General features: G+C 50.9%; 1 protein-coding gene across 1 annotated transcript in view; it reads right to left on the bottom strand.

Annotated features, from left to right (window-relative positions):
* PACSIN1 (protein kinase C and casein kinase substrate in neurons 1) overlaps positions 1–707 on the bottom strand; it is a 57245-nt gene extending 56538 nt beyond the window's left edge. Inside the window, exon 1 of the mRNA XM_004673399.2 lies at positions 518–707. The gene's annotated coding sequence lies outside the window, so the exon portion shown is untranslated. The remainder of the gene's footprint in view (positions 1–517) is intronic.
* Positions 708–10551: the final 9844 nt, after the last annotated feature.

Genomic DNA, 10551 nt, shown 5'->3' with positions numbered 1-10551 from the left:
GGGGGGGGGGGGCTCCTCCGAGAAGGGGTGAAGGGACAGAGAAAATATCTTCCATTGTAAACCAGACAGGGCATGGGGGCTCATCAGCTGCTGTGTTTCTCCCCAGCCCACTCTGATCCATAAATAGCCTATGCACCAAGCTGGCACAAACACCGCCCCCCACCCCAATCCACTCTGCGGGTAGCCAAACCCCAGGCCTGAGCCTCAGACTCCTGGGGCCTGAGCCCCCAGTTTGCCAAGGAATCTAATTCTGCGTTTTCCCCTGGGTAAAGGCCTCCACCAGCAGCAACCTTTTCCAAGAGGCCCAGCTCAGGGGCATCCTGACATGCCAGGGTGATGCCCGCGAGCCCTGGCGCTGGCAAAACAGCCCGGCCGCGTTCACCTCTGCAGGTAACTGCCCGATGCTCCTCCGCGCTCCGGCGGGGACAACCTCAGTCTGAGCGCGCCGCAACACGCACTTCCTAACCGGACCCCCCCCCTCGCCCCCGCGGCAGTCTCTACGAGGCAGACCCCCTACCTGGAGCCGGGAGCGCCCCGCACCATCCGCGGCGCCGCCGAGCCGAGCTGGGCGCCGGGGCCCCGCCTCAAGCCCGGACGGCTTCCTGGGGGAAGAGGTGGCCCGCGCCGCGCTGCCACCGCGTCTCTCGGACCTCGCCGGGGCTGCGGGAAGGAGGAAGGTCAGAGTGGCGGAGCGGGGTGGCGGGGCGAGGGAGGAGGCGTGACAGATGGGCGCAGATTAGAGAGGCATTTTTAGCGAGCCAATGGCAGCGTGGCGCAGGGCGGCGCGGTGACTGCGCAGGTGGAAGCGCCGCGGCTGAGGGGGAGCCAGCTCCCCACCTCCCCAGCTCCCCAGCTCCCAGGCTGGCTCCCACCTCCAAGAGGTGCTCCCGGCCAGACCGAGGGGCTCTGTGCGAGGGGCACCTCCCCTGAGCCCTCCCCCCATCCTCCTGCGGGCGTGCTCTGGAGTCGGGGTGCTGCTGTGCTCCTCTCAGTGACGCCCCCCCACACACACACCCTCTGGCCATTCCTCCAGCTCTTTCTGTCGGTTTCTGGGCTCTTCTAACCCCAGCTCCTTCTGGTATGCGCAGGTGCATGCACGGTGGTTATGCAGTGTGTGTTGAGGGGGGGGGAGGTGCAGAGTGGGAGACCTGCACTGGAGGAAAGGCCCCTCCTCCCTCACCACCCACACCACCCCCTTCCCAACAGCTTTGCCCAGAAGCGCCTGGTTGGCCCCGTGGGGAAGTGTCTGTGGCGCTCCTGCCCTAGTTCTAGCCGGGCCTGCCTGCCATCACCAGGGCAGACTCCATCCATCCCCTTGGAGAAATCTGAAGGGTTGTGCCCTACAAGGTGATCCTCAGTGGACTGCCGGCTTCCTGTTTTAATACCGAACCCCACTCCCTGCTCCCATGTTTCTGGAAACCTGGTGCTGCAGGAGGCCCTGGGGCAGGGCTCCTTACCACACAGGTGAGATGTCCCAGCAGCTGAGGGCCTACGGGTGCCAGGCAGCACAAAGCAGACCAAACCTCTGCTCTTAGGTAGCTCTCATTTGTAAGGGAAGGCAGACAGATGTTAACTCTAGTAGTAGTATAATATACAGCATACATTTTAGAGTAGTTTAAACAAAGTAGGTAAAGTTAGAAGGGCACTCCCTAGGGTCACAATGGGTTAAAGTACTGAAGCTTTAACCTGCAACCACTGCAGCATGAGTTCAATCCCCAGCCAGGGAGGCGATCCTCATGGCTTGGCAGACCTCTCCTGGCGGGTCTGATGCTCCCCTCAGCAGTGTACTTCATCGATTTGCCTGCTCTGCTCCCCACTCTGTCTATGGTGAATCCTCTCACACTGTGCAACCCTAGCCTGTACCCCAGTTCTTATAAACATAAATAAGTCTATTATTATTTTAATAAAATAAAGTTAGAAAAAATGAGGATAATCAAGATTAGGCCCCAACCATCTGAGGGAAGTGACAGTGTCCGGATTTGACTCCGAGTCCCTCAGGTAGGCAAGGAGACTCTAGTTTGCCCCAGACCTCACCACTCCTGTTATATGTGCCTGGGCCGGTCATGTATTTGTATTTCCTGCCCTCCATCTCTCCTAACCGGAAACACTGAAATTTATGACCCTAGCAACATAAGGGAATGCCAAGCATTCATCCATTCAATAATTCTCTGAGCATGAAATGCATGTTATGTACTAGAGCTTAAAAGTACTCAGCACATAGCTCGGGAGCCTAGGTGGTACTATCTACCCCGAGGCTGATCAGGACAGCCGAGTGGACAAAATTCCGGAGAAGCTCGGATAGGGCAGGAGGCAGGGAAGATTCTCAGGGAAAGGTCAATATTGCCAGGAGAGGCTGCATTTGCCCGGTGGTTGGGGGTGGGTCATGGAGCTTTTCTGGACACGTTTTGTGTAAGGGGTAAACTGGTGTCCAGAGTTGAAGAGGCCCTGCCCCTTCCCCAACCCAGCAACTCCAGGTCCCAGCTAGGGACCTCAGTCTGGATTTGCCATTTCCCCAGGAGGAGGCCCAATGAGCATGGAGGGGAGAAACAGACTCCCTGGTTGCCTGTTTGCTGGGTAAAATGGGCATGATACCTACCCCTTTGAGACTCAGCCTCTTGATCTTAGTAGGTGAGTGACAAGTTACAGGTTGATCTATGCCTTGGTGCTCTTATTTGGGAAATGGACATAGCAAAGCACCTACCTGACAGGTTGTGTGAGCATTACACAAGGCCACTCAGGTAAACCACTTAACACATACATACTTAGTTCATTTGGTTGCGTTTATTATGATGATAATTACACTTACTGCGTAGGGGGGTTGTTAGATGGAGTGTAAGGCAACTCACGTAGTGCCGGGAAGCTAATAGGTCTGCAATAAATATCATCATCATCCACTCCATGTCCTCTGAATCTCTCCCCTTTGGTCCATCACAGTGCTGTGAAATTCCCCCGTTAGACAGAACTTGCTTAATGCAAAGAGACTGATTCCCCAAGAGGGTCTTAAAGAGCAATCTCGGATGGAATGCCTAAAATAGCTCCCTCCCTTACTAATACGTTAGCCTGGTTCTTGGATCATCTGGGCCTTTGATGTAGATGGAATGCAGCCAGGGACTGGTAAGTTTTGGAAAGGCAGTAAAGCCCAGAGCTCTGGAGGGTGACTGACTGAGGACACTTGGTATCCCCTGGAAGCCGGGCATTTAGTGGAGGATGGCAAGAGCACAGACATTCACAGCAGGCATTCACCTGGGTATCAAGCGAAATAAGGTCTGAGAGGCTGGAGGTCTGGGGTAGGCTTCTTCACAGGAGGGCAGTGTGGGGAGAAGAAGACCTGTGGAGCAGATGAGGAGGGCGATTGGAGAGAGGTTTGAAGTAGAGATATAGCTGACATTGAATTAACCCTTTGCAGTTAACCCAAGCCCTGAAAACTGAGAGTGGAAAAAACATCTCTCTCTCTCTCTCTCTCTCTCTCTCTCTCTCTCTCACACACACACACACACACACACGCACTCACGCACACACACGCACACACACACTGACATCACCCAAAATAAAAAGTTATTTTGGAAATTGATGCTGAACTTCCATGCTTCCTAAAATTAAACTAACTCCCTTTAGATTTTCTGGTTGTAAAGCGTGTTCATCAAACCTGAAGCTCCCCCTCTTTTATTGTTCTGTGCCCCAGACCAGAGAATGTCTTTTTTTTTTTTTTTTTTCATTCCTGTTGCACAGCACTTTGCACTTTTCAAAGTGCTCTTCATTTTCTGGGTTCCATCGTGACCCACCTGGGGCTTTCCCTCCCACAGAGAGCTCCCTGCAGTCAGCCCTCCTCAGAGGTTTTCAGATACAGACAAGACAGAAAAGACATGCAGAGACGGGAGGACAGACCAGCACTGACCAAGCTTGGGGAGTCAATCAGCGAGTGAATAATGAATTGGCGACAAATATCTTGTAGCGTCTGAGAGAGGTGAAGGGAAATGGGGAGCTTTGCACCCCCACGTTGTTCCATCCAACATGGAAGGCTTCAAGGAGGAGGTGAGGTTTTAAGAATAGCTGCTTTATTCTCATCACATCTGTGGATGGAAAGGAAAGGCAGGTGGTGTGTCCTGAATTCGGCAGAGCAGCACACGGAGCCCAGGGAGGAAAAGTGACTCGTTCAAGGTCACACAGCGCATCAGTGACAGAGCTGGGCTAAAAACAGATCGCCTGACTTCTGGTCAGGTGCTGTCATCACCAGATTCTTCTACCTCCCCCGCAAACCTGCATGGAGGTGGGGGAGGGTGAAGCAGGAAAGCAACTGGCCTGTTCACCTCCTGGTGTTTTATCTTCTGAGCTGCCTCCCAGTAGCTTGCATGGAGGTGAGCAGGACACCCAAAATGGACAAAAGCACTTTGGAAAATCCTCCCAGCCCTTCTTCCCTCTCCTTATCTTCCCTCCAGCTGGCTTCACACTTGCAAATTGGTTTCCCTCATCTGCCTGGTGGACAGAGCCAGTCACTGGCTGTGCCCTGAATCCAGAGATCAGGGTGTTGGGAATTTTGAAATTGTGACTGTCTCAGTCTGTGTGACTCAGTGGTGTGTGTGTGTGTGTGTGTGTGTGTGTGTGTGTGTGTGAGAGAGAGAGAGAGAGAGAGAGAGAAAATGTCCTGAAAACATGTCATCTTCACAAGACCCTCAATCGTGGGCCATGCCCATAGTCAGAACCCAGACTGCTGAACCCAGAGGGTTCATCTCAGGACACACAGACAATGGTAAGCCCAGAGCACATTTTTCAGACCAGGCACTTTCTAATCACTTTTTTTTTTAAGATTTATTTATTTACACATACAAGAACTGGGGTACAGGCCAGAGGTGTGGGGGTGAGCGGACTCACCAGAGACACAGTGGGAAGCATAATAGGCTGATCTACTAAAATACACTCTGCTGAGGGGAGCAGTGGGCAGGCCCACAGGGGTCCCTCTCGCCACGTAGGTCAGCTCCCTGGCTAGGGATGGAACTTGTGCCACAGTGGCTACCGGCATCAGTTCATAGTGCTATGCTTTAATCCATTGCACCACCAGGGAGGACCCCTAATCACTGTAAAATATGGGTATTGGTGTGAGTATTGACCCCCTTTACAGACAGAGACACTAAGCTCCAGAGAAGTTAGGTAACTTGCCCAGGGTCACACAACTAATGGACACTGGAGCTGGATTCAAACTCAAGCAGTCTGGCTCCAAAGCCATGCCCTCAGTCACTAGCCAGGAAAGAAGCAAACTTTTACAGAGGGCCTCACTGTGCATAGGGGGATTTTACATGAGCTCATTTGTTCATTTTGTTTGTTTATTTGTTCTACATTTTAGAAGGGCAGGTTTGTTAGGAAAAGGAGAAAGTAAAGGAGAGGCCCCTGCTTAGTCACAGTCAGGCTGGAGAGCTGCCCCATGAGCTCATTTAACACTATTATCCCCACTTTATAGATGAGGAAACTGAATCTTAGAGGGCCCTTTTGTGAAGCCACTCAAAATATAACAAGGAGCCTGTGTGGGACTCTCGGGTGTCTGTTCTGGAACAGGCCTCAGTGGCCTAGACACCATCGCCACCTAGTGGTATCATACCTTAAATGCAGGCAGAATACCTAAGCAGACGCTGGGCCTGGGCGGGTTCAGCTCCCAGCAAAGAGCTTGCGTTCTGGGCTTTCATTTCTGTGTCTTGAACAACAGAAAAGTGTGGTTTACTTAGAATAATCTCTTATCCGTAAGAAGTGGTGATGGGCAGAATTCATCATTTGTAATATTCTCAAAATTAAGATCCAGTAGGTGGAACAACTGTGAGGAATGTTATTAATTTCCAAGGGCTTCCGTATGCCACTGTCATCACTTAACGACAAGGATATACTCTTAGGTGTGAGGAAGTAATTTCACCATTGTGTGAAAGCCATTATGCAGGTCTAGATGTTAGAGCCCCACTGCCCCCCATCAGGCCTCCACCTCTGGTCAAAACACTGTTTTATGGTATGTGACTGTTTTGCCTCATTTGACTCTTATCTCACTCAGTATTACTTTGACTCTCTTTTTCTTTTTTTTTTTTAAATAATATAATAGTTTTTTTTTAGATCATTTTGTGCCTTTTTCCATGTCATGTAATCCCCATGGGCTTCCCATCACCAAATCACATGTGTGCATCACCATAGTCCAGTGCACTTCCCACCCCCCCATTCCCATTTTATCCCATTTCCCCACTCCACCCCTGTAAAATCTCTCTGTGATATAGTTGTTCATTATTACTATTTCCCCCCTGGTCCTTTATACTCCTGCTATGAGTGAAACCATTGATATTTTTCTTTTTCTTTCTGGCTTATTTCACTAAGCATGATCCCTTCCAGCTCCATCCATGTTGCTGCAAAAGGCATGTGTTTATCTTTTGTGATTGCTGAGTAATATTCCATTGTATATATATACCACATCTTTTTACTCCAGTCATCTACTTTTGGGCATTTGGGTTGATTTCATGTCTTTCCTATTGTAAATAAAGCAGCAATAAACATGGGGGTGCAAGTGTCTCCTTGAATCAGTGTTTTTGTGTCTTTTGGGTAAATACCTAGGAGTGGGGTTGCTGGGTCGTAGGGAAGCTCCATGTTTAGCAGTTTGAGGAACCTCCAAACAATTTTCCATAGTGGTTGTACTAGTTTGCATTCCCACCAGCAGTGTAAGAGATAGACTCTCTCTTTTTTATTTTTTTTTTTAAGATTTTTTTAACTGTGCATACAAGAACTGGGGTATAAGCCAAAGGTACGGGGGTCGGGGGGTGGGGTAAGAGGATTCACCAGAGACAGAGTGGGGAGCAGAACAGGCAGATGGGCTGAAATACACCTCTGATGGGAGCAGCAGATGAGACAGGAAAGGTCTGCTGCACCTTGTGGGTCAGCTCCCTGCCAGGGAAGGTACTCAAACTCACTGGAGTGGCTCTGATAGCTTTGTAGTGCTTCGCTTTAACCCTTTGCGCCACCAGGGAGGCCCCTCTCAGTTTTTCAAATGAGAAAATCAAATTTGTCAGTGAGCCTTGAGTTGGCACTAGAACCAAACTCTGGTGACAACCAGACCTGGACCTCATGACTGAGAGCCCTGGATGGGTCTAGCTTCCACCTTGCAGACCCAGAGATGTTGGGGGGGGGGGCTGGTAAGGGGGCACTGGCCCAAGCTTTCCAGGAGACAGTGGCAGGTCTGAGTCTTGATTCTGGGTCCCCTGAATGACCAATTTGAGTCCTTCTGCTACAGTCAGCTTCTATTCCTGAGGAATAGAAAGCAGACCTGGAAGAGAAAGCAAGGTGTATGTGAAAGGGGCCTCAGGCTCACTCCTGCAAGTCACCCCACCAGCCTCCTCTCTGCTTTGCTGCTTTTTAGTTTGAGAGCCTGGGGTCTTCCTTCCAACCAATTCCCCTTCATCGTGCAGACACACGTTAGGCCAAGAAGAAGAAAACCATAGCGGTGGCCACCGGCTCACCACCCTCCTCTTCCAGCTACCTCACACTGGCTCCCCCATCTCAGAGCCAGAAGACTCAAAATGAGAGAGGACCACCTCCCAGTCTGCAGGTGAGGAGGCCTCCATCTAGTGCCGGTGTTGCTACACACGCACCGCGTGGCCTGGAAGGGGACCCTTTGCCGTCTCGGATCTGTTTCCTCACCAGCCTCATGGATTGGATCACAGCCTAGTGTGTTTGTGGTGACACTTCCTAAGTGTCCATCGCGGGGACTTGTTAGACACACTGGGCACAGCCTTGCAATGGAATGGCATGCTTTGACAGGAGAATGAGGCAGGTCTTACTGTTGTGATGTGAAATATTTACCCGGATAACTAACAGAGCAGGCTCTGCCTGACTGATTTATGGCTGCTGGAAAGTGGTCTTATAAGCCCATTGCACCCTGTTCACATGACTGGAGAGGGTGCTGTGCTGCTCCAAAGCCACAGGGAGAGACGGAGAGAGACAAGGAAGGAGGTGGCGTCTGACAACCCTGGAGCCCACACCTCTTGGTGGCTGTCGTCACTGGCGGCTGTCACCACGGGGCCTGGCCAGGGCCTGCCTTTTCTCCTGCCACTCTTCCTTCTGAACACCACTGAGCAGCAGCACTGGGCACTTCTATTAAGCCTTCTATTCTGGTTCCATTCCTGCCTCAGAAACCACCCCCAACGCTTAGTGGTTTTCAGCACGATGCATTATTATCTTTCTGATTCAGTGGGTTGACTCAGCTCAGCTGGTGATTTTCTGTCAGGGTCTCTTGTATGTTTGCAGTCAGCTTGTGGCTGGGGCTGGAGTCAGGAAGTCAAGAAGGCCTGACTGGGCCAGAGGTCTAGGGTGGCTCTCTCACTGCTGGTTATCCCTGGGACTGTCAATGGAACACATGGCAGAAGCTGCTGGCTTGTCGTGGGTTACACTGGGAAGCAGCATAGTGCCACATTCTATTGGTGGCAGCTGTCACTGGCACCCAGACTGAAGGGCGGCAGGGAAACCGGCATCCCATTCCCCCACTGGGGAGGGCGAGGTCACACTGCATTGAGGTCATCTTTGGAATAGACACTTGCATCCTCATAGTGCCATGAGGTGGGGTTCTGCAAAGATTTCCTGCATGTGCAGGACACTCTTAACTCTTCACAGTTTTAACATGCACACATTCTTCATTTTCTGTGAGGGACAAGGACCTGCTGAGTTAGGAGGCATCACAGCAGTCTAGAGCCAGAACACCGGGGTTGGTATCCACGCCACTGCTTCCTTCCCGCAAGCTAGGTCACTCTCTGTGCCTGTTTCCTCATCTGTAAAATGAGGCGGGGTGGAGGATAATGATGCCTGCCTCATCGCTTTGCTGAGAGAATTAAATGAGGTATTGGCCACGGGACACTGGAATTGTGTCAAAGATGGAGCAAGCCTAAGAGAATGTGGCTGTCATTGTTACCCTCCAACTGCCTCTATCTTTTCCATTTGTAATTTATTTCTTCCTGAATAGGTGATACATTTATAAGGTGCAAATATCAGAAAGGAATGTTAAGCCCATAGAGTGAAGCCTCCCTCCCCATTGTCCAGCCACTGCTTTTTCTTCCCCAGAGGAAAACATTCTTTCTGGGTCCATGTGTCCTGCCACAAATACCTCTGTATTTACAATCAAACATGGATCTAGAGCCTTCTGCTACCACTTCAATAAGTATACATGTTGTGGGCCCTCCCTGGTGGCGCAGCGGGTTAAAGCACAGCACTGAGAAGCTAAAGCCACTTCCGCATGAGTTCGATTCCCGCCTGCCCCAAAGGTGACCACATGGCATGGCAGACCTCTCCTGGCCTGCCCGCTGCTCCCCTCAGCAGTGTACTCCATCTATCTGCCTGTTCTGCTCCCCACTCTGTCTCTGGTGAAGCCTCTCGCCACCCCTGAGCCTCTCGCCTGTACCCCAGTTCTGTATGCACAAATAAATAAATCTTTAAAAAGAAAAAGAAGTATACACGTTATGCCTTGCTTTTCCCCTGAGCCCCAGTGCTGCTGCTCAGTGGTGTTCAGAAGGAAGAGTGGCAGGAGAGAAGGCAGGCCCTGGCCAGGCCCCGTGGTGACAGCCTCCAGTGACCACAGCCACCAAGAGGTGTGGGCTCCAGGGTTGTCAGACGCCACCTCCTTCCTTGTCTCTCTCCGTCTCTCCCTGTGGCCTTGGAGCAGCACAGCACCCTCTCCAGTCATGTGAACAGGGTGCCCTGGGCTTATAAGGCCACTTTCCAGCAGCCATAAATCAGTCAGGCAGAGCCTGCTCTGTTAGTTAGCTGTCTGCCTTGGAAATTGGGAGCTCTTTGCAAATGGCCTCATTTAGTGTGGAATGGGATGGCGTGGTGCCATCATTTGGGCCCAGGACCCTCCTCTCAGTCCTGTATTGTCTCTCTCTCTCTGTCTCTCTGTCTGTCTCTGTCTCACTCTGTCTGTCCTTTTGTCTCTGTCTCTGTCTCTCTTCCCCTCCCCCACCCTCCTTCATCTGCCAAGGCAGATCAGCAGTGCTGTCCTGCCCAAGTCACATGTCAGGCCTTCATCCGTTCATTCATCCAGGGCCTGCTGTGTCCACTACTATTCAGAGTGCTGGGAATGCAGCCATGAACAAGACAGGCAAGATCCCTGCCCCCGTGAGACTCACAGCCTTGTGGAAAGACAGATGATAAACAAATAAACATTAAAGAATGTCAGAAGGTGATAGTGCTGTGAAGGATAATAGGATCTGAGCAAAAACAGAATGAGATTCAAGAGTTAGAGAGCAACACGGGATATTCTTCTTAAGGGAGGTCCGTGGATGTCCTCAAGAAATCGCTAATACAATATAAAAAATGACTCAAAGAATGAATCAAAAACTCTTTGCAAAATTCACACCAGCAGAATTTGACAGTATACCTGGTTAAAAATTACCACACACACACACACACACACACAATCACAAGTGCAGGGGTTCTAAGCAATGAAATTTGTTCTGTTTTGTTTCAAAGATTTATTTATTTATGCATACAGAACTGGGATACAGGCCAGAGATACAGGCATGGTGAGAGGCTTCACCAGAGACAGAG

This window comes from Condylura cristata, unplaced genomic scaffold (assembly GCF_000260355.1).
Source record: "Condylura cristata isolate star-nosed mole 26May11 unplaced genomic scaffold, ConCri1.0 scaffold00001, whole genome shotgun sequence".
NCBI lineage: Eukaryota > Metazoa > Chordata > Mammalia > Eulipotyphla > Talpidae > Condylura > Condylura cristata.
Note: the sequence above shows the minus strand (reverse complement) of the source record. Positions and strands in the feature narration are given on the sequence as shown.